General features: G+C 46.6%; 1 long non-coding RNA gene and 1 other non-coding gene across 2 annotated transcripts; both read left to right on the forward strand.

The window, feature by feature from the left end:
• The first annotated feature begins 128 nt into the window (after window positions 1-128).
• Window positions 129-23,693, forward strand: LOC139252471 (uncharacterized). The gene is made up of 3 exons (XR_011591491.1): window positions 129-214; window positions 500-587; window positions 23,176-23,693. It is a non-coding gene; the product is annotated as an uncharacterized lncRNA (long non-coding RNA).
• trnag-gcc (transfer RNA glycine (anticodon GCC)) lies at window positions 288-358 on the forward strand. Its single transcript has one exon. It is a non-coding gene; the product is annotated as a tRNA-Gly (tRNA).
• Window positions 23,694-24,891: the final 1,198 nt, after the last annotated feature.

A 24,891-nucleotide genomic window follows, 5' to 3' on the forward strand; every position in this document is an offset into this window, starting at 1 on the left:
CTTGCCGCGTCATCACAGGCAAGATGCCTTCAGGCTCACGTGTGCAGTCCAGCTCCTGGTGTGGTCTGCAACAACTTTATTAGACCAATACATAGATGAAAATCAATATTTTGGTGCACTGCAGAAACAAGCAGAATTTGGTTATTTTGATGTTTTGCATAAAGTAAAATTCAGAGAATCAGAGTGTTAAGTTCGTAGCTTTAGAGTGTGGGAGGTGAAAGCAACAAAGCGTTTTTCCTGCGAAGTTTCTGATATGAGTAAAGAAGGAAAATATTAAAGTATCTCTTGCATTGGTGGTTCAGTGGTAGAATTCTCGCCTGCCACGCGGGAGGCCCGGGTTCGATTCCCGGCCAATGCAATTGTATATTTTTCTTTTAAAGAAGAAGTTGTACAAATTTTCTACAGTGATCACTGTACAACACTAACTTTACTTTTATTTCTTAGCTTCTGGCCATGCATAAAGTTATTGCTCTATAATATTGTTATTTTTCTTCTCTAGTACAGTCCAGAGGATGATAAAGTGCTTTGCGTGCTGACTGCTCCCTTGGCGGCAGATCCTTAACATCTAACAGAGGCAAAGATAAAAGGTGTGATTTTTTGCGATCCCAAGCAAAATTGTGGTCCACACATCCATGGCACCGGGTTAGGCAATGCCGAATTTTGCCATAGAAGGCGTCACATCATCATCATAGGCAGTCCCTCAAAATCGAGGAAGATTTGCTTCCACTCTAAAAGTGAGTTCTCAAGTGACTGAATAGTCCAATATGGGAATTACAGTCTCTGTCACAGGTGGGACAGACAGCCGTTGGAGGAAAGGGTGGGTGGGGAGTCTGGTTTGCCGCACGCTCCTTCCGCTGCCTGCGCTTGTTTTCTGCATGCTCTCGGCGCTGAGACTCGAGGTGCTCAGCAGCCTCCCGGATGCTCTTCCTCCACTTAGGGCGGTCTTTGGTCAGGGACTCCCTGGTGTCGGTGGGGATTTTTCACTTAATCAAGAAGGCTTTGAGGGTGTCCTTGAAACGTTTCCTCTGCCCACCTGGGGCTCGCTTGCCATGTAGGAGTTCCGAGTAGAGCGCTTGCTTTGGGAGTCTTGTTTCGGGCATGTGAACAATGTGGCCTGCCCAACGGAGCTGGTTGAGTGTGGTCTGTGCTTCGATGCTGGGGACGTTGGCCCGATCGAGGACACTAACGTTGGTGCATCTGTCCTCCCAGTGGATTTGCAGGATCTTGCGGAGGCATCGTTGGTGGTATTTCTCCAGTGATTTGAGGTGTCTACTGTATATGGTCCGTGTCTCTGAGCTATACAGGAGGGCGGGTATCACTACAGCCCTGTAGGCCATAAGCTTGGTACCAGATTTGAGGGCCTAATCTTCGAACACTCTCTAACTCAGGCGACCGAAGGCTGCGCTGGTGCACTGGAGGCGGTGTTGAACCTCGTCATCAATGTCTGTCCTTGCTGATAATATGCTTCCAAGATATGGAAGTGGTCCACGTTGTCCAGGGCCGTGCCATGGATCTTGATGACTGGGGGGCAGTGCTGTGTGGCAGGGTCAGGTTGGTGGAGGAACTTTGTCTTATGGATGTTTAGTGTAAGGTTAAGCAGGGCTGCACCATCGCGTCAACCCTCTTCTCGATCTTCCTCGCTACCATGCTCCACCTCACAGTCAACAAGCTCCCCTCTGGAGTGAAACTAAACTATAGAACCAGTGGGAACCTGTTCAACCTTCCTCTCCAGACCAGATCCAAGACTGTCTCATTCTCTGTCGTCAAACTACAGTACGCGGATGACGCTTGTGTCTGCGTGCATTCAGAGGCTGAACTCCAAGTCATCGTCAACATCTTCACCGAGGCGTATGAAAGCATGGGCCTTACACCAAATATAAAGCTTCACAATGAAGGTATCATGACTGTTTCTTTTGCAACCTAAGACATGGCTCCTAATTTGAATAGGCCGGATGCACAGGAGAACCTGGCCTGTAGCACACTCAGCGGCACAGTATAAAATCTGGAGAGGCAGCAGCTTCTAAAAAGCTGCAGCTCGTCAGAAGATGTGGAAGAGGTAAAAAAAAGTTGGCTAATTGTTCACACTGGCACAGCAGAAACAGATGGTGAAAGTGCTCCCTTTGATGTTGAGGAGATGGAGGTCCTGCTGCAGCGAGTGCCCCAAAGGAGGGTGGCCCTCTTTGGGGGCTGAAGGTCACCTGCAGAAAATGCACAAGTGCAAGCTTCATGGAGCGAAGTTGCCAATGGTGTAGATGCAGCCATCCAACTCCCTCCTCCTACCTTGCTTCAGACAAGGAAGAATTTGTTAACAGGAGCAAGGCAAAGGTGCTGCTCACTTTTGCATATCTTTCTTGTGGGTTCCCAGCAAGCATGGCACAATTTGGGAACTACCACACCCACTGTGAAATGCCATTTCAAACATGGTGCACAGCCCTTTGCACATACCATTTCATTGTTCTCCCATAATACATGGTACACGTTTCTTGAAGGTGGAAGGGGCGACTGAGAAACAACAAACAGAAGCTGAAACATTTCTGCTGTTTGGAGGTTTCTCAGTGGGGTCAACAGCCATGGGTATATAGGTTGGCCCTATTCCACCCAATGTTTCCTCTCCTTCAAATAATGTGGTCAGCATGGAAGGCTGCACAATGAAGGAAGCATGGCCACTAATTGGTCATGGAGTTGATATGAAAGAGCTATTCCTCGTGGAGGCGGGAGTTTGTTGGTGAGGCGGGAGATTGAGGAGCCAGAGGCCTATAAAGGCCCGTGAGCGAGGAGTCCGGGGAGTTTGTGGAGGCGGGAGTTTGTTGGAGAGGCCTACCGGTGCAGCTGCAGCAGGGAGGCAAAAAAGAAGTAGAAAGAAATCGAAAGGTGACGTCACAGCCAAGGGGATAAGTGATTGGCTGGTGATTGGTAAGTAGCTTTTCTTTTTCTTTTTCTTTATTAGTAAGTAACATTTTAACATTGTTGTTGCCCAATTAGGTTAATCTAAGGGTTAAGTCATGGCAGGAGAGCTTGGACACATGTTATGCTCCTCCTGTACTATGTTGGAAGTCAGGGACACTTCCGGTGTCCCTGACGACTACGTGTGCGGGAAGTGCATCCGCCTGCAGATCCTGACGGACCGCGTTGCGGAACTGGAGCTGCAGGTGGATTCTCTCTGGAGCATGCACGATGCTGAGAATGATGTGAATTTAGTGAGTTGGTCTTACCGCAGGTAAAGGATCCACAGCCAGATAGGGAATGGAAGACCAACAGGAAGAGCAGTGCAAGTAAGGTAATGCAGGGATCCCCTGCAAAACAGATACACTGCTTTTGAGTACTGTTGAGGGGGATGACTCATCAGGTGAGAGCAGCAGCAGCCAAGTTCATGGCACCGTGGCTGGCTCTGCTGCACAGGAGGGCAGGAAAAAGGGTGAGAGAGCTATAGTGATAGGGGATTCAATTGTAAAGGGAATAGATAGGAGTTTCCGCGGCCGCAACCGAGACTCCAGGATGGTATGTTGCCTCCCTGATGCTAAGGTCAAAGATGTCTCGGAGCGGGTGCAGGACATTCTGAAAAGGGAGGGTGAACAGCCAATTGTCGTGGTGCATATAGGTACCAACGATATAGATAAAAAACGGGATGAGGTCCTACGAGATGAATTTAGGGAGCTAGGAGTTAAATTAAAAAGTAGGACCTCAAAAGTAGTAATCTCAGGATTGCTACCAGTACCACGTGCTAGTCAGAGTAGGAATCGCAGGATAGCTCAGATGAATACGTGGCTTGAGCAGTGGTGCAGAAGAGAGGGATTCAAATTCCTGCGGCATTGGAACCGGTTCTGGGGGAGGTGGGACCAGTACAAACTGGACGGTCTGCACCTGGGCAGGACCGGAACCAATGTCCTAGAGGGAGTGTTTGCTAGTGCTGTTGGGGAGGAGTTAAACTAATTTGGCAGGGGGATGGGAACCTATGCAGGGAGACAGAGGGAAATAAAATGGAGTCAGAAGCAAAAGATAGAAAGGAGAATAGTAAAAGTGGAGGGCAGAGAAACCCAAGGCAAAAAAGAAAAAGGGCCACATTACAGCAAAATTCTAAAGGGGCAAAGTGTGTTAAAAAGACAAGCCTGAAGGCTCTGTGCCTCAATGCGAGGAGTATTCGGAATAAGGTGGACGAATTAACTGCACAGATACAGTTAACGGGTATAATGTAATTGGCATCACTGAGACATGGCTGCAGGGTGACCAAGGCTGGGAACTCAATATCCAAGGGTATTCAGCATTTAGGAAGGATAGACAGAAAGGAAAAGGAGGCTGGGTGGCGTTGTTGGTTAAAGAGGAAATGAATGCAATAGTAAGGAGGGACATTAGCCTGGATAATGTGGAATCGGTATGGGTGGAGCTGCAGAATTCCAAAGGGCAGAAAACGCTAGTGGGAGTTGTGTACAAACCACCAAATAGTAGTAGTGAGGTTGGGGACAGCATCAAACAAGAAATAAGGGATGTGTGCAATAGAGGTACAGCAGTTATCATGGGCGACGTTAATCTACATATTGATTGGGCTAACCAAACTGGTAGCAATGCGGTGGAGGAGGATTTCCTGGAGTGTATTAGGGATGGTTTTTGTTAAGTCCTGACTCTAACGTACTGACTTACACGAGACACATGCTGAAGTCAAGGTCACTCAGGACCTGCACCTTTAATTCCAGCTCTCCCATGCTGCACTTGCCTGAGACCTCCCTTTATATACCTCAGTGCAACAGGTATGGAGTGTCTCCTGCAAGTGCACCCTTGGTGGTAAGATATGCTTATTGTTACAGGTCATATTCATTTACAGTCGTGTATAGCATGATAAGATACAGTTATATACAGTAATGTGAGATACATGACATCACCCTCCCCCAAGGTCTTATTGCCTTTATAGATTCAGTCTCTCGCGTGGAGCGTCTTAGTTGTGGTTCAGTTGTTTACCTTGGTGCCTATTTTTCATTCGGTGTGACTGCTGGTATCTCGCCTGGGCTGTCTGTTTCGTTCAGTGTGATTGCTGGTATCTCGCCTCGGCTGTCTGTTGAGACTGCCCTTTCCTCAGGTTGTTCCACCTGTCTGTCCGCCAGGTGTGGCGTGAGTTCCACATTGTAGTCTGCCTCTGGTTCTTCAGTGTTATCAGTGAATCTACTTTTTACTGCTACATGCTTCCGGCAGGTTTGGCCACTGTCCATTTGTACAACCAGTAGCCTGTTTCCCTCATTGTCTGTTCCTGTCCCTGCAAGCCATTTGGGACCCCAGCCATAGTTTAGCACAAACACTTTGTCCCCTATCACATTCCACCTCCCCCTCGAAATTCGGTCATGGTACTCAGTTAGCTTTTGACGCTTAGCCTCAAAAATTTCATGCATGTCTGAGAGGATTAACGAGATCCTGGTCTTTAAGGTTCATTTCATCAATAGTTGCGCGAGGGGAACCCCAGTCAACGAATGCGGACGAGATCTGTATGCCAGCAGCAGTCGCGATAGGCGGCTCTGCAGCGTGGGACCTTGGATTCTGAGCATGCCTTGTTTAATGATCTGCACTGCTCGCTCCGCCTGGCCATTGGAGGCCGGCTTGAAAGGTGCCGTCTTAATGTGATTTATACCGTGGTCAACTATAAAATCGTGAAATTCTGCGCTGGTGAAGCATGGATCATTATCACTGACCAATATGCCAGGAATGCCGTGCGTTGCAAACATGGTTCTCAGGCTCTCCACAGTGGTGAAGGTGGTGCTCGAGTTTAAAATGGTGCACTTGATCCATTTTGAAAATGCATCAACGACTACGAGGAATATTTTGCCCATGAATGGGCCCGTATAGTCTACATGCACCCGCGACCATGGTTTGGTGGGCCAGGGCCAGGGGCTTAGAGGGGCCTCCCTGGGGGCATTACTGAGTTGGGCACAAATGGTGCACCGACGGACGCAGAGCTCCAAGTCTGGATCAATGATAGGCCACCAGACATGAGATCTGGCTATGGCCTTCATAAGAACGATCCCCGGGTGCTCGCGATGGAGCTCCCGGACAAACGCCTCCCTGCCTCGTAAGGGCATAACTACTCGGCTGCCCCACATCAGGCAGTCTGCCTGTAGTGAGAGTTCATGCATGCGCCTATGGAAGGGTTTGACCTCCTCGGGGCAGGCATCGCAAGCCTCTGCCCAGTCACCAGTTAAAATGCATCTTTTAACTAGAGATAACGTGGGGTCGCTGGTCGCCCAGGCTCTGATTTGGCGAGCCGTTATGGGCGAACCTGTGGATTCAAAGGCATTGATTGCCATGACCATCTCACAGTCCTGTTCGTCGGACCCTTCTGTGGTCGCCAGGGGTAGCCTGCTAAGCGCGTCGGCACGGTTGTCTGTGTCTGGTCTGTGCCAGCATGAGTGCCCACTGCTGAATGCGCGCCGAGGTGTTGGCGTTGATTGCCTTGCACTCGGATAATAGGGACGTGAGGGGTTTGTGGTCAGTTTCTAATGCAAACCTGGCCCCGAAAAGGTGTTGGTGCATCTTTTTGACACCATCCACGCACGAGAGTGCTTCCTTCTCAACCATACCGTACCCGCGCTCCGCTCGCGAAAGTGACCTGGAGGCATAAGCAACGGGCTGCAATTTACCCGCATCATTGATGTGCTGTAAAACGCACCCGACCCCGTACGCTGACGCATCACACGGAAGGACTAACTTTTTACCTGGGTCAAAAAAGGCTAAAACACTCTTGGAACATAGAAGGTTGCGTGCCTTATTGAAGGCGCGTTCTTGGGCGTCCCCTCAAAACCAATCGCACCCCTTTCTGAGTAACACATGGAGAGGCTCCAGCAGAATGCTCAAGTTCTGCATAAAGTTCCCAAAGTAATTGAGTAGCCCGAGAAAGACGCGCAGTTCCGAGACATTCCAAGGCCTGGGTGCCAGGCGAATCGCTTCGGTTTTGGATTCGGTTGGGCGGATTCCATCAGCGGCAATCCTTCTGCCCAAAAATTCAACCTTAGGCACAAGAAACAGACACTTAGATTTCTTAACTCTCGACTTAGTACTTCCTCAAGATTGCGGAGATGAGAGTCGGTGTCCCTGCCCGTGATGAGTATGTCATCTTGAAACACAACTGTCCCCGGGATGGACTTGAGCAGACTTTCCATGTTGCGCTGGAATATAGCAGTTGCCGACCTGATGCCGAATGGGCATCGATTGTACACAAAAAGGCCTCGATGTGTGTTGATGGTGGTGAGTAGCTTAGACTCTTCGGTCAGTTCTTGCGTCATATACGCAGATGTGAGGTCAAGTTTCGAGAAAAGTTTTCCTCCAGCCAACGTGGCAAATAGGTCTTCCGCTCTGGACAGCGGGTATTGGTCCTGTAGGGAGACTCTTTTTATGGTAGACTTGTAATCCCCACAGATTCGCATGGATCCATCAGGCTTCATGACGGGGATGATGGGGCTTGCCCAGTCGCTGAATTCCACGGGAGAAATTATGCCTTCCCGCAGAAGCCGGTCCAGTTCATTTTCAATCTTTTCCCTCATCACATAAGGCACAGCTCTAGCCTTGTGATGGACAGGTCTGGCATTCTGTGTGATGTAGATTCTAACTTTAGCCCCTTTGAAGGTGCCCACACCTGGCTGAAAGAGATGTTCAAAACGGTTTAGAACTGTTGAGCAGGAAGTCCGTTCCTCTGACGACATGGCGTGAACATCATCCCATTTCCAATTAAGTTCTGCTCACCAGCTTCTCCCCAACAGGGCTGGGAGATCCCCGGGGACAATCCACAGGGAAAGTCGGTTCACCATCCCTTTGTGTGTGACTGAGAGCATGGCGCTGCCAAGGATTGGGACAATTTCTTTAGTATAGGTCCTTAGTTTGGTGTCGATTTTTGTGAGTTTTGGTCTGTTGCTTTTGTGTGACCACAGCTGTTCAAATTGTTGAACGCTCATGAGTGATTGACTGGCCCCCGTGTCCAGTTCCATGTTGACGGGTATCCCGTTGAGTAGAACCCTCATCATAATTGGAGGCGTCTTGGTGTAAGAACAGTGGACATTGATCGTGTTAACCCGCTATACCTCGGCGTCCCGTGCACTGTTCCAACCGTCTTCTGGTCCGCTTTCCGACCCTTCCGATTCGTATACCAGCCAAGCTGCTGTTTTTCTGCACATGCGAGCCAAATGCCCTGTGCAGTTGCAGTTTCTGCAAATGGCATGCTGAAATCGACACACCCTGGTTGAGTGCCTTCCCCCACATCTCCAACACAGACCGTTTCCATTGTTTCCGAAGGATGAGCTGCATCTGGCTGATCTCCCTTGAGCTTCTCTCAGTCTGTAGTTGATTGCTCACATTGTGGGTTGATGAGGTGTGATCGGCGATACATGTGGCCCTTGATTTTGATGGCTTCTGGCGTCACTGTCTGCTGTTGAAGGCCTGCTCTCCTGCCTTTGTCTGTGTGTGGGGGTAGTGGTTTGTTTCACAATGTGACCCCTTGTTCCGATGCCTCGTTGGTTGTCGTACCCGAAGTATATATCAGCCTCATTTCTTCTTCGCCTGCCAAGAACGTCTGTGCGACCAGTGCTGCTGCCTCTAGAGCCAAGTTCTTAGTCTCTATAAGCTTTCGGAATATGCCTGCGTGGCCTATTCCTTCAATAAAAAAGTCTCTCAGTACTTCTCTCCTAAATTCATCAGGGAACTCACATGAACTAGCCAGCCTTCGAAGTTCCACCACGAAGTCGGGTATGCTCTGGCCCACACAGCGTCTGTAGTTGTAGAACCTGTGCCTGGCCATGTGTAGGCTGCTCGCTGGCTTCAGGTGGTCTCTCACCAGTGTGCTCAACTCCTTAAACGACTTGCTTGCTGGTTTCTTGGGTGCCAACAGGTCTTTCATTAAAGCGTATGTTTTCGACCACAGCTGGTCAAGAGATGGGCTCTTCTCTTGTCTGCCTTATCGTCGCCCAGCCAGTCTTTGGTCACAAAGCTTTGCTGGAGCCTTTCTATGAAGTCATTCCAATTGTCTCCAGCATTGTATTTCTCATCTGAGCTATTGGTAGCCATTCTGTGGATTCTGTGATCCCGTAACTCGTTGCCACTATTAAGTCCTGATTCTAATGTACTGACTCACACGAGACACATGCTGAAGTCAAGGTCACTCAGGACCTGCATCTTTAATTCCAGCTCTCCAGTGCTGCACTTGCCTGAGACCTCCCTTTATATACCTCAGTGGGACAGGTATGGAGTGTCTCCTGCAAGTGCACCCCTGGTGGTAAGGTATGCTTATTGTTGCAGGTCATATCCAGTTACAGTCATGTATAACATGGTAAGATACAGTTATATACAGTAATGTGAGATACATGATAGTTTTCTAGACCAATATGTCGAGGAACCAACTAGGGAGCTGGCCATCCTAGACTGGGTGATGTGTAATGCGAAGGGACTAATTAGCAATCTTGTTGTGCGAGGCGCCTTGGGAAACAGTGACCATAATATGGTAGAATTCTTAATTAAGATGGAGAGTGACACAGTTAATTCGGAAACTAGGGTCCTGAACTTAAGGAAAGGTAACTTCGACGGTATGAGGATTGAATTGGCTAGAATAGACTGGCAAAGGATATTTAAAGGGTTGACGGTGGATAAGCAATGGCAAACATTTAAAGATCACATGGTTGAACTTCAGCAATTGTACATCCCTGTCTGGAGTAAAAATAAAACGGGGAAGGTGGCTCAACCATGGCTAACAAGGGAAATTAAGGATAGTGTTAAAACCAAGGAAGAGGCATATAATTTGGCTAGAAAAAGCAACAAACCTGAGGTCTGGGAGAAATTTAGAATTCAAGAGAGGAAGACGAAGGGTTTAATTAAGAGGGGAAAAATAAGAGTACGAGAGGAAGCTTGCAGGGAACATAAAAGCTGACTGCAAAAGCTTCTATAAATATGCGAAGAGAAAAAGATTAGTGAAAACAAACGTAGGTCCCTTGCAGTCAGATTCAGATGAATTTATAATGGGGAACAAAGAAATGGCAGACTAATTGAACAAATACTTCGGTTCCGTCTTCACGAAGGAAGACACAAATAACTTTCCGATTGTACTAGGGGACAGTAGGTCTAATGAGAAGGAGGAACTGAAGGATATTCTTATTAGGCGGGAAATTGTGTTCGGGAAATTGATGGGATTGAAGGCCGATAAATCCCCGGGGCCTGTTAGGCTGCATCCCAGAGTACTTAAGGAAGTGGCCCTAGAAATAGTGGATGCATTGGTGATCATTTTCCAACAGTGTATTGATTCTGGATCAGTTACTATGGACTGGAGGGTAGCTAATGTAACACCACTTTTTAAAAAAGGAGGGAGAGAGAAAACTGACATCAGTAGTGGGGAAAATGCTGGAATCAATCATTAAGGATGAAATAGCAACGCATTTGGAGAGCAGTGAAAAGATCGGATCAAGTCAGCATGGATTTATGAAAGGGAAATCATGCTTGACGAATCTTCGGGAATTTTTTGAGGATGTAACTAGTCGAGTTGACAAGGGAGAACCAGTGGATGTGGTGTATTTGGACTTTCAAAAGGCTTTTGACAAGGACCCGCACAAGAGATTGATATGCAAAATCAAAGCGCATGATATTGGGAGTAATGTACTGACGTGGATAAAGAACTGGTTGGCAGACAGGAAGCAGAGAGTCGGGATAAACGGTTCCTTTTCAGAATGGCAGGCAGTGACTAGTGGAGTGCCGCAGGGCTCAGTGCTGGGACCCCAACTCTTTACAATATACAATAACGATTTAGATGAAGGAATTGAGTGCAATATCTCCAAGTTTGCGGATGACACTAAACTGGGTGGCGGTGTGAGCTGTGAGGAGGATGCTAAGAGGCTGCAGGGTGACTTGGACAGGTTAGGTGAGTGGGCAAATGCATGGCAGATGCAGTATAATATGGATAAATGTGAGGTTATCCATTTTGGGGGCAAAAACACGAAGGCAGATTATTATCTGAATGGTGGCAGATTAGGAAAAGGGGAGGTGCAATGAGACCTGGGTGTCATGGTTCATCAGTCACTGAAATTGGGCATGCAGGTACAGCAGGCGGTGAAGAAGGCAAATGTATGTTGGCCTTCATAGCTAGGGGATTTGAGTATAGGGGCAGGGAGGTCTTACTGCAGTTGTACAGGGCCTTGGTGAGGCCTCACCTGGAATATTGTGTTCAGTTTTGGTCTCCTAATCTGAAGAAGGACATTCTTGCTATTGAGGGAGTGCAGCGAAGATTCACCAGACTGATTCCAGGGATGGCTGGACTGTCATATGAGGAGAGACTGGATCAACTGGGCCTTTATTCACTGGAGTTTAGAAGGACGAGAAGTACAAATGCACACGAGGCCCATACTAGAGAGAAGGTCACTCTGTGACCAGTCCTTTATTAGCCAGCACTGAAGTGGAGAAGATGGGTGGAGCTTCCCCTTTTATACATGCAAGTCCAGGTTAGGAGTGTCTCCCACAAGTTCACCACCTAGTGGTCAGTGTTCGCACAGTGTACAACTTAGGTCAGTTTATACATGGATTACAGTGACAGTTGAATACATGACAAACACATTGTGTTTTGCAATGATTTTCATTAGGCCAGCATTATTTCTATGACACTTTTAGAAATCATCTATCCTATATGATTGTTCAGATATTGGTGTGGCATCTATTGACTTTACATCATGCAATGTGTAAGCTTTACTCACGTGACATCACTTCAGGGTCTGCAGATGCGTCCGTGGCTGTCCGGGGGTGTTTCCCCCCATCTTTCACCTCTGCACGGACCTCATCGTCGATAGCTTCTTCTGTAAAAGGTGACAGGACGACAGGGGATCTCATAGAAACATGTAAGATTCTGATGGGACTGGACAGGTTAAATGCGGGAAGAATGCTCCCGATGTTGGGGAAGTCCAGAACCAGGGGACATAGTCTTAGGATAAGGGGTAGGCCATTTAGGACTGAGATGAGGAGAAACTTCTTCACTCAGAGAGTTGTTAACCGATGGAATTCCCTGCCGCAGAAAGTTGTTGATGCCAGTTCATTGGATATATTCAAGAGGGAGTTAGATATGGCTCTTACGACTAAGGGGATCAAGGGGTATGAAGAGAAAGCAGGAAAGGGGTACTGAGGGAATGATCAGCCTTGATATTATTGAATGGCGGTGCAGGCTCAAAGGGCTGAATGGCCTACTCCTATACCTATTTTCTATGTTTCTATGTTTCTATGATGGCCATAGGGTTGATATGAAAAAGTCTGATGCCCAGGTGCATACCATTTGTGACAAAAGCATTCGCCCCTTAAAAGCAAAGCAGTTGTCATCTTGCTGCAGACTGCCCGGTGTGGCAGATGTCTCCTGGGTTGGCTTATAAGAACATTAGAACATAAGAATTAGGAACAGGAGTAGGCCATCTAGCCCCTCGAGCCTGCTCCGCCATTCAACAAGATCATGGCTGATCTGGCTGTGGACTCAGCTCCACTTACCCGCCCGCTCCCCATAACCCTTAATTCCCTTATTGGTTAAAAATCTATCTATCTGTGACTTGAATACATTCAATGAGCTCGCATCAACTGCTTCCTTGGGCAGAGAATTCCACAGATTCACAACCCTCTGGAAGAAGAAATTCCTTCTCAACTCGGTTTTAAATTGGCTCTCCCGTATTTTGAGGCTGTGCCCCCTAGTTCTAGTCTCCCCGACCAGTGGAAATAACCTCTCTGCCTCTATCTGTCTATCCCTTTCATTATTTTAAATGTTTCTATAAGATCACCCCTCATCCTTCTGAACTCCAACGAGTAAAGACCCAGTCTACTCAATCTATCATCATAAGGTAACCCCCTCATCTCCGGAATCAGCCTAGTGAATCGTCTCTGTACCCCCTCCAAAGCTAATATATCCTTCCTTAAGTAAGGTGACCAAAACTGCACGCAGTACTCCAGGTGCGGCCTCACCAATACCCTATACAGTTGCAGCAGGACCTCCCTGCTTTTGTACTCCATCCCTCTCGCAATGAAGGCCGACATTCCATTCGCCTTCCTGATTACCTGCTGCACCTGCAAACTAACTTTTTGGGATTCATGCACAAGGACCCCCGGGTCCCTCTGCACCTCAGCATGTTGTAATTTGTCCCCATTCAAATAATATTCCCTTTTACTGTTTTTTTCCAAAGTGGATGAGCTCACATTTTCCGACATCGTATTCCATCTGCCAAACCTTAGCCCATTCGCTTAACCTATCTAAATCTCTTTGCAGCCTCTCTGTGTCCTCTACACAACCCGCTTTCCCACTAATCTTTGTGTCATCTGCAAATTTTGTTACACTACACTCTGTCCCCTCTTCCAGGTATGTATATTGTAAACAGTTGTGGTCCCAGCACCGATCCCTGTGGCACACCACTAACCACCGATTTCCAACCCGAAAAGGACCCATTTATCCCGACTCTCTGCTTTCTGTTCACCAGCCAATTCTCGATCTATGATAATACATTTCCTCTGACTCCGCGTACCTTTATCTCCTGCAGTAACCTTTTGTGTGGCACCTTATCGAATGCCTTTTGGAAATCTAAATACACCACATCCATCGGTACACCTCTATCCACCATGCTCGTTATATCCTCAAAGAATTCCAGTAAATTAGTTAAACATGATTTCCCCTTCATGAATCCATGTTGCGTCTGCTTGATTGCACTATTCCTATCTAGATGTCCCGCTATTTCTTCCTTAATGATAGCTTCAAGCATTTTTCCCACTACAGATGTTAAACTAACCGGCCTATAGTTACCTGCCTTTTGTCTGCCCCCCTTTTTAAACAGAGGCGTTACATGAGCTGCTTTCCAATCCGAAGATTCGTACTGTGCCAACCTCCACAGGAGCAGCCATCCCTGATTCAGATGTTGTAAACCAGCCTGCAGCAGAGGGCGGTCTTGTAACACAGATGTGCCGAGTACAGGTCTCCTCTGACCCGTCCAGCTCAGGGTTCCAGGGTAGTAACAAATATGAACAAAATGCTTCGGGCCATTGCACTGCATTTGTTGGCTGCTCACAAGCTCCTCTAATGCAGCATGTTTGGAAGCTCCGAGGGAACACCCATTCATCATCACCTCTTTGTAGGTTGCCACATCCATTGGCAGTAATCAGTGGATTAAAGAAGAAATGTATTGGCAGGGAAAAAAGAGGACATGCAGCAAAACCAATGAATGCACAGAGCAAAATGCAGAAAAGGGTACATGAAAACACTAAAAAAAGAAGCCCACCTTTTTCCTTTAAGGCGACCCTTCCATGCACCCAGTTTTTATGGGTTAGACACGTGCTCTGGTCAACCAATGAAGAAAAAGTTGGAGATGCAAATCTTATAAAAGGATTTTAATATTTAAGGAAGGCTTCCACACCAGTAGCACAGCCTTATTATTCGCCCTGACATTGCTTATCAGAGAGTCAGCCAATTACGTAGGTGATTTTTTTTAAGCCACGTTTACTGCTTGCAAGGCCTACCGCTGGTGAGGGGCCACACGAGATTTCTTAGGTCTCCAACAGCTACCTTTGTGATTTGTCTTTAAGTATTTCTTAAAGTTATGACAGATACCATACTAATGTCAAAAGAATTCTTGCCTTGTGATTAAAACATGAGAACATTTTTAAATACTAAATTAATTTTTCATAAAGTTACAAAAGTTGACTATGTCTTTGAATAATCGGTGGTTTGTAATTCATTTTCTTTTATTAATAGAATTATTTTAGAATACCTCTGGGGAAACTGGATAATGTAACAGATTAAACAGCGGCCCTTTGCATATTCAGCCTTCCCGTATCATAGAATATACAGCACAGAAACCGGCCATTCGGCCCAACGAGAGTCCATGCTGGTAAAAGCTAATGTCAGAAGTGGGATTTGAACCCACACCCCTAGAAAGGGAGCAGAATTCACCAGATTTTTGTTAAGTAAGGAATAGTAGTCCTTGAATCAGGCACCTTAGATCACTCAGCCAACCTGACAACTGACAACATATCAGATTGGCCCGAATATCTCTTGCAACTGGCAAACAGATTGTTTTCTACATCTTTCTCATCGTATTGCTGCTCCTCTGACCAGCTCCCTCTGAATCACTTGTGCACCTTCCTCTTCATCCTCCAGGTTGGGTTGGTAACTCTGGTTGACCGTATTCCTGGATGTTTCGGTCCCCGCCACAAAACGCATCACCTCCCTAGACCTATTGGAAAACAAGCAGGCTCTTCATTACCCAATTGGATGACTGTTGATGATCAGTGAAACAGCCTATTTATCCCGTCGCCAATATTTTTATTATTAATAAATGAAAGTGTTCAAGGATAATGAAAAAAAAACACAATTTTTTTTGAATGTCCCGATGATTTTTCTCCGGGGTTGCTCGTAGAAGAAATCTTTAATTCCAGATGACTCCGGGACATTCCTGGAGGGATGGCAACCCTACCTCCAGGACATCCTTTAACTGCTTTTGTCAGCAGATGATGTCACGGTTATGAAGACTTTTCCACGGTAATTTTTTGTTGAATTTCTTCTAGAAAATAGACAAACAAAGGGGAGACCTTTCCTGCTTCTGTTATGCTATTGTCTACCCTGCACTCTAAAAACATTATGGGAGAAAAGTTCATATGGATAGCGCCCTTGTGAGGGGCATTAAAGGATTTGCAGCCGCGAGCGGCGGAATTAGCACCCCTTGGCAAATTCAGTGTGCCGGTACTGGCGGCACTTATGAGTATCGCCCGGGAGCATTGCACCGGTGTGCAACGCCCACAGTATTGACATGGAAGCAAAATTTAATTTGCGCTACACCCGTAATGCTCCATAGTGACACCGCCAGAGAAACCTGGCATACAGAGCTGTCCCGGGGTGATAAGGGAAGAGATGGCTGCATATGCTAAGTGTGATTGCTAATTTTTTTTTGCAATTTAACTTTATTTGGGGTGAGTAATGTATCGGGAATGTTTTTGTGTTTTTTGTTCCAATTCTTTTTTTTGCAGGGAATGCTCTCTTAGGTCGCTACGAAGCCGGCTCTTTAGCACGGGATATTCAGTTACTCACCCGGCCTAGTGCCCTAAGAGATGTGTGGAACGCTTCCCTTAGCGCTCCACTCCACTGTCAGGGCGCAACCACTGAATTTTGTGGCTCCCATCGCTAACCATTTTCCTGCGCTAAATTTAGTGACAACCCGACATTAGCGCCTTAAAACCCTCCAATTAAATTTCCAGCCCTATGGATTTTAGTCAGCATCCAACACTTTAATAGTGATGCAAGCTGCTCGTGATAGCTCCATAATGCTGAGTAACGGTAAATGGGAAATGCTGCTATTGAAAGCCACGTTATTATGATGAGCACATTGTGATTGTTGTCCATTAATTGGAATCAGCAGGCAACAAAGAGACTACAGCAAACTGAAATCCATATCATGGGATTGCTGATATGTCAAATAAATGACAACAGCAATTTTCAGCCTGAAATTGACATACTAATTCCTTTGGAGTAATATCCTTTGCCTTCACCTTCCCACAGTCTCAGTGATTGATTTATTTTGTCCTATGTGACTGTAATAACTGCATCTGTGACTAATTGAATCAGGAATGAGAACTGATCCCCACTGTAAGAAAATATTTGTGGGTCCAAAAAAGCAGACATAAATCACAACCTAATTAAAAGTATCAGAAATAATCACCAGATTGCTTTAAAATATACTGAAATGCGTGCATCTATTAATCCTATTGTTATGATTTGCCCTTTAGCGAATAATCCATTTTATTCTACTCTTGGATCAAAATGCAACAATTGACATCAATATGCAACTGAAGAGAGATTGTTGTTAACTGAAATCATGTATCATAGGTTGCGGATATGTCAAATAAATAGCTAAATTTCATTTTTCTTCACATACATTCCCAAATTCAATCAGCTGTGAACAAATCACATATCTCATTGAAACACATTAAATTCTTAGAGGGCTTGACAGGGTAGACGCTGAGAGGTTGTTTCCCCCTGGCTGGAGAGTCTAAAATTAGGGGTCATAGTCGCAGGATAAGAGATCGGCCATTTAAAACTGAGATGGGGAGAGATTTCGTCACTCAGAGGGTTGTGAACCTTTGGAATTCTCTATACCAGAGTGCTATGTCAATTAGTATACTGAGAGAGATAGATTTTTAGACACGAAAGGAAATAAGGGATATGGAGATCAGGTGGGAAAGTGGATTTGAAGTTTAAGATCAGCCGTGATCTGACTGAATGGCAGAGCAAGCTTGAACAACTATAAAGCCTACTGCTGCTCCTATTTCTTAAATATATGATTTATTGATTCAAAAATAAAATAGTAATTAGAAAACTAGATGGTCAAGTTTGACCTTTGGGCGACTGACTGGTGGAGTGCGTTAGTCAGCTGGTGATCTCTCATTCCAAAGGAGTGCTCCCCGCGATTTTGATGGCCCGGCCTCATTTAAATTTGGCAGGTGGGCTGCGGGGCGGCGGGGGCTGGGGGACGATGGCGAAACAGGCTCGCCGGATTGAGGCCTCAAGATCAGGCTGCGCAGTCGCCAGCAAGGTAAGTTGTAGGAGGAGGCAGGAGTGCGTTGGCGATCGTGGACGTTGGGGACCCCGGGGCAGTAGCGACATAGAGCTCCTTCGGGGCGCACAAAAATAATTCAACACTTACCTTTGGCGAACTTCTTCAGTTCCATCGTTCATGGATCTGGTCAGAGCCTGCCCCACACACAATCTAACCTAAAATGTCGATTGGGGTCCTAATTATGTCACAGGACCCGAGGAAATAGCAGAAGCTCTGACCAACATTTTTCAGTCCTCTCTGGTGCCAGAGGACCGGAGGACTCCTAATGTTGTACCTTTGTTTAAAAAGGGAGAAAGGGATAGACCGAGTAATTACAGGCCAGTCAGCCTAACCTCAGTGGTGGGAAAATTATTGGAAAAACTCCTGAGAGACAGGATAAATCTTCATTTGGAAAGACACGGATTAATCAAGGACAGAGCATGGATTTGTTAAGGGAAGGTCGTGTCTGACTAACTTGAATTAATTTTTCGAGGAGGTAACCAGGAGGGTCGATGAGGGCAGTGCGTATGAATGATGAACGATGTAGTGTATATGAATTTTAGCAATGCTTTTGAAAAGATCCCACATGGCAGACTGGTCATGAGAGTAAAAGCCTATGGAATCCAGGGGAAAGTGGCAAGTTGGATTCAAAATTGGTTCAGAGGCAGAAAACAAAGGGTAATGGTTGATTGGTGTTTTTGTGACTGGAAGGCTGTATCCAGTGGGGTTCCACAGGGCTCAGTACTGGGTCCCTTGCTTTTTGTGGTATATATCAATGACTTGGACTTGAATGTTGGGGGTCTGATTAAGAAGTTTGCAGACGACACTAAAATAGGCTGTGTGGTTGATAATGAAGAAGAAAGTTGCGGACTGCAGGAAGATATCAATGTACTGGTCAGATGGGCGGAACAGTGGCAAATGGAATTCAATCCGGATAAGTGTGAGGTAATGCATTTGGGGAGGTCTAACAAGGCAAGGGAATACACATTAAATGGTACGACACTGAAAAATGTACAGGAACAAAGGGATCTTGGAGTGCAAGTCCGCAGATCCCTAAAGATAGCAGGCCAGGTAGATAAGGTGGTTAAGAAGGCATATGGAATACGTGCCTTTATTAGTCGAGGCATAGAATACAAGAGCAAGGAGGTTATGCTTGAACTGTATAAAACACTGGTTAGGCCGCAGCTGGAGTAGTGTGTGCAGTTCTAGTCGCCACATTACAGGACATATGTGATTGCACTAGAAAGGGTGCAGAGGAGATTTACAAGAATGCTGCCTGGACTGGAGAATTTTGGCTATGAGGAAAGATTGGAAATGCTGGGTCTGTTTTCTTTGGAACAGAGGAGGCTGAGGGGAGACCTGATTAAGGTGAATAAAATTATGAGGGGCCTGGATAGAGTGGATAAGAAATAGCTGTGTCCTTTGGCAGCGGGGTGAACAACCAGGGGACATAGATTTAAAGTAATTGGGGGGAGGTTTAGAGGAGTTATGTGGGGAAATTTCTTCACCCAGAGGGTAGTGGGGTTCTGGAGCTCACTGGCTGAAAGGATGGTAGAGGCAAAAACTCTCACCACATTTAAAAAATACTTGGATGTGCAATGAAAGGGGTCAAGTTTCAGCCGGCCGCCCGCAAGAACAGCGCACATCGGAGAGGCCCGCCTAATTTATAGAACAAAAATTGCGCCGAATACTTACCTCGCGATTCTCCAACAACTGCAGGCCCATTTCCATCTCGGCGCTGCGCAGCAGGAGCTGCTGGGGGTGGAGCTACAGCCCTGCGCCGGAAACAGTGCCGGCAGCTTCGCGCGTGTGCAGTGGAGGCTACGCACGTGCGCAGTAGCTGCCGGCGTCCTGCCTGTAGGGTGACGACCCTATCCCAGGCCGAAGGGACGTCGCCCCTATCCCTGGCCGAATGGCCTGTGCACCTTACCTCAGTGGCGGGACCCGCCCGCCCGGCCTCTCACTGGGGGCGGGCCCCGCCCGTAGTCCTCGGCGGGGCCCGGCTTCGTTGTCGCATTTCGCTGGGGCGGGTCCTGCCCGAAGAGATGTCAGCAGCCCGGCATCAGCTGCTTGCAGGCCCCGCCCGAAGTCCTTGTCGTCATCTTCTCTCTCCCCCCCCATCTTCTTCTCTTCCCCCATCTTCTTCTCTCTTCCCCCCACCCTGCACCCCACTCACCCCCTCTCTTCTCCCTGGTGCTGCAGTAAGTGAGCAGAAATAATTTTTTATTTATTGAGTGATTTTACATTTTTTTAAACATTTTTATTTTTTAATTTATTTGGATTGATTTATTGGTTTATTTATTGATTTATTTATCATTTATTATTGATGATGGCTCCTTATTTGTAAAAGTGAAGTGTTTAATGTTTGTAAACCCCACTCCTCCCCCGCCCCCCCCCCCCCGGCTATCTTTCATTCCCTACGCCTGATTTTCTAAGTGTCGGCAAGGTTTTTCTGAGCGTACAAAAATCTATACTTACTCCATTCTAAGTTAGTTTGGAGTAAGTTTTTGCTGCCTATACTTGCAAAACGGGTGTAAGTGGCCAGACACGCCCCCTTTTGAAAAAAAAATCTGTTCCAAACTGAAACTGTTCTAACTGACTAGAACTGGAGCAAACTAAATGCCGAGAATTGCAATTTCTAAGATACTCTATTCTAAACTAGTTGCTCCAAAATAAAGGAGCAACTCAGGCCGAAACTTGACCCCAAATGCTGTAACCTACAAGTCTACGGACGAAGAGCTGGAAAGTGGGATTAGGCTGGATAGCTCTTGGTTGGCCAGCGCGGACACGATGGGCCAAAATGGCCTCCTTCTGTGCTGTAAATTTCTATGATTCTATGGGCTAGACTTTCCACTTCACATCGCCCATCTATGGCCCATCTATCGCCCAAAACAGACCTCTATCACCCATTTTGAGCAAAAAGTGGGAACTAGGCCCAAACATCGCCGGAAAAACAGGTACCTAAGTTTCCACTTTGATCGCCGAGATGATCGCCCAAATGATCGCCCACACAAGGCCCATCCCAAGTTTCGGCACCTAGCATGCACTTCGCTGGGCCGATGCAAGGCCCAAAAGAGTGCTGAGAAATAGTTGCTTTTACTGGGCTTAAGAGAAGGAAATGGGCACTACGGACACCATTTTGAAGTTCGGAGGAAGGGAGGAGGATTAGTTGTGAGTTATTTAGAGAGTTAATTTAAAGTTAATTGTACCAAGAATATTGGGACAGGGAATATAAATAGGTATTATCAAGTTATTTTTAGTAAATAGCTTTTATATATTGAAATTATTTTGTAAATAGCTTTTACATAGTGAAGTTATTTACTGATATTGTTGGGGCCTATCAAACTGACTGGTATACAGCGTAGAGAGTACAGAGAGTGCAGAGTACAGTGATTAGAAAGTATAGAGTAGAGAGACTATTAAAATTAGTGAAAGTAATTATTGATAGCGATATGGGGCCTATGCTTTCTCTGCCATTAATTGTAACTGCTCACACACTGGTAACTGAAAGGATCAAACGAAGAGGTGGCAGAGTAATGCGTAGCCGAAGACGAAGACAGAGACCGTATAGTCAACGAAGGTACTTGGAGAAACAATCTTACCTGAACTTGTCTGAAAACGTTGTCTTAGGAGGCTGCGATTCTGGAAGGAGGTCATCGATGAGATATGTCAACTCGTCAAGGGTGATCAGCAGCCGTCCAACATCATCAGAACCGCACTGTCCGTTGAGGTGAAGGTTACTGCTGCCCTCTAGCCTTCTACGCATCGGGATCTTTTCAGGCTTCAGCTGGCGACATCTGCCATATCTCTCAGCACGCTATACACTACTGCATTCGACAGGTGACTGAAGCACTTTACGCTCGCAGGATGGACTTCATAAGCTTCCCAATGACCAGGGAGGCACAGACCGAGAGGGCTTTAAGTTTCTCGAGAATAGCAGACTTTGCCAAGGTGCAGGGAGCAATAGACTGCACGCACATTGCCCTGAAAGCACCCTTAAAGAACGTGGAGGTCTTTCGTAACAGAAAGGGGTTCCACTCACTAAATGTGCAGCTTGTTGTCGACCACAATCAATTATGACAGTGAATGCTACATTTCCTGGCAGCATTCATGATGCACACATCTTACGTGAAAGTGCTATCCTTGACCTGTTTGTCAATCAGCCAGAAGGTCACGGTTGGATGCTGGGGGATAAAGGGTATGGCCTTGCCAGTTGGCTGATGAACCCTCTGCGTAATCCCATCACTGAAACACAGAAACGGTATAATGAAAGTCACATAGCGACTCGCAACATCGTTGAAAAAACAATTGGAGTCCGAAAGCAGCGCTTTATGTTTAACTAATTTACTGGAATTCTTTGAGGATATAACGAGCATGGCGGATAGAGGTGTAGTGATGGATGTGGTGTATTTAGATTTCCAAAAGGCATTTAATAAGGTGCCACACAAAAGGTTACTGCAGAAGATAAAGGGATGCAGAGTCAGAGGAAATGTATTAGCATAGATCGAGAATTGGCTGGCTAACAGAAAGCAGAGAGTCGGGATAAATGGGTCCTTTTCGGGTTGGAAATCGGTGGTTAGTGTTGTGCCACAGGGATTGGTGCTGGGACCACAACTGTTTACAATATACATAGATGACCTGGAAGAGGGGACAGAGTGTAGTGTAACAAAATTTGCAGATGACACAAAGATTAGTGGGAAAGCGGGTTGTGTAGAGGACACAGAGAGGCTGCAAAGAGATTTAGATAGGTTAAGCGAATGGGCTAAGGTTTGGCAGATGGAATACAATGTCGGAAAATGTGAGATCATCCACCTTGGAAAAAAAAACAGTAAAAGGGAATATTATTTGAATGGGGAGAAATTACAACATGCTGCGGTGCAGAGGGACCTGGGGGTCCTTGTGCATGAATCCCAAAAAGTTAGTTTGCAGGTGCAGCAGGTAATCAGGAAGGCGAATGGAATGTTGGCCTTCATTGCGAGAGGGATGGAGTACAAAAGCAGGGAGGTCCTGCTGCAACTGTACAGGGTATTGGTGAGGCCGCACCTGGAGTACTGCGTGCAGTTTTGGTCACCTTACTTAAGGAAGGATATACTAGCTTTGGAGGGGGTACAGAGACGATTCACTCGGCTGATTCCGGAGACGAGGGGGTTACCTTATGAGGATAGATTGAGTAGACTGGGTCTTTACTCGTTGGAGTTCAGAAGGATGAGGGGTGATCTTATAGAAACATTTAAAATAATAAAAGGGATAGACAAGATAGAGGCAGAGAGGTTGTTTCCACTGGTCGGGGAGACGAGAACTAGGGGGCGCAGCCTCAAAATACGGGGGAACCAATTTAAAACCGAGTTGAGAAGGAATTTCTTCTCCCAGAGGGTTGTGAATCTGTGGAATTCTCTGCCCAAGGAAGCAGTTGAGGCTAGCTCATTGAATGTATTCAAATCACAGACAGATAGATTTTTAACCAATAAGGGAATTAAGGGTTACGGGGAGCGGGCGAGTAAGTGGAGCTGAGTCCACGGCCAGATCAGCCATGATCTTGTTGAATGGCGGAGCAGGCTCGAGGGGCTAGATGGCCTACTCCTGTTCCTAATTCTTATGTTCTTATGTTCTCTTATGTTCTTATGTTCTTCAGATGCCTGGATCATTCTGGAGGCAGCCTACAGTACCACCCTGACCAGGTCGCAGAGTTTATTGTGGTGTGTTGCATGCTGCATAACCTAGCTGTAAAGAGAGGACAAGTAATGCCAGATTGGGCTGCAGGCCCACCTCCAGAAGGAGGGGAAACAGAAGAGCCAGCCGACGAGGATGAAGAGGAGGAAGAGGCGGAAGAGGACGCAGGCGAGGACATAGGGGAGCGCAATCAGCCTGGCGATCTAGCACCGGTACCACCACCCCCCTCCCGAAGACCAGTAGCCAGGGGCAGTTACACGGCCGCTAAGCTGTTGTGTCAGCAGCTCATTAATGAACGCTTTGCATGAACTATCATTGTAGATATTCAAATGTTCATTTACAGTTAGGGTTAATCAAAAGTTTCATTTGCGTGGGTTTCCTTGATGTCTTGCCTGCACTGGCCTAGCATCGGAATTAATGTTTACTTTAAGTAAAGTTTAAGTAAAGTACTGCTATAATAAAAGAATAAATAAATAAGGATGAACAACTGTAAATTTGTTAACTAATGTAACTAAGAGAGAAGGCACAAAATTTGATGAATTAAAGATTTTTTTTTATTCACAAAGACAACAAACCAATTTTTAATAAACTATTGAACAATGCCCTCCCTCCACCCCCGCCCCGCCCCAACCATCCTTCCCTCAAATCCCCAAAACGTTAACAATTTAAAAAAAAAGAAAAAACAGTTCAACAATGAAAAACACTACCCCTCCCTATCTGCGGCCACATTTCCCTCCAGGTCCTGTCCCACCCCGTGTTCTTACCCCACCCGCATGTTTTGATCTACGCAGACTGACACGAACGCGTTGTGCAGTGTGGGACGGCAAGACTTCCTGCCGTGGTGGAGGTAACGGAGTGGAAGCAGAAGCCTGAGGCTCCACTTCCGAGTCAAGAGGAACTGTGTCCTCCGTACTCGCTTGGGTGCTCGGGGTCTTGCTGCGAGCTGACACAACACCTTGGGGTGCAGCGCCGTGTCCAGCCAGCAACGCATGCCAAAGGGCATTGGTTGCAGCAGTCTGCTGACAAATAGTCTCCAACGTCTCCCGTGCTGTCTGTGCTTGCCCAGAAGACCAGTTGGAGAAGTTCATGCTGAACTCGCTCCAGGTTGCTGGAAACTGGCTCCAGTTTGCAGAGAAACCAGCGAAACCCTGGATAAGGTCGCAACCGATCGCAACCGTCTCCTGCACAGGGATATCAAGCTCTCCGTCTGGCCCTCCATGGTAGGCGATTGCTCACCCCGCTGACTGGACCTCTGTGGGGTCGGCGTTTGCAATGTTGCACGCCTTGGCGTCACCACCTGCACACCGCTTGGTCCCGGTGCATCATCCATCTCAATAGAGATGGCCGCAGGTTGTTCCCCCCCCACAAAAACAATTTTGTCCTCTTCCTCCTCCTCCTGTTCTTGCTCCACAGTTGTCAGCAGTTCCTCCTCTTCCTCCTGCGAGGTATTTGAAGGCTCAGGAGTAGTGGGTGTCTCCACTGACTCTAACGACACTTGACCTTAAAAAGACAAATGACATTTCTAAACAACTTATAAGGACATTAACGCTGCTCATTATTAGTAAACATACATATCAATACATATCAATATTTCAATAACCCAAAACATTAAAATACTTTTCAATATCCCTTATGCACAAGGGTTCACCAGGGCTAACATGACCTCATTCATAAATCA

This window comes from Pristiophorus japonicus, chromosome 1, assembly GCF_044704955.1.
Source record: "Pristiophorus japonicus isolate sPriJap1 chromosome 1, sPriJap1.hap1, whole genome shotgun sequence".
Taxonomy (NCBI): domain Eukaryota; kingdom Metazoa; phylum Chordata; class Chondrichthyes; family Pristiophoridae; genus Pristiophorus; species Pristiophorus japonicus.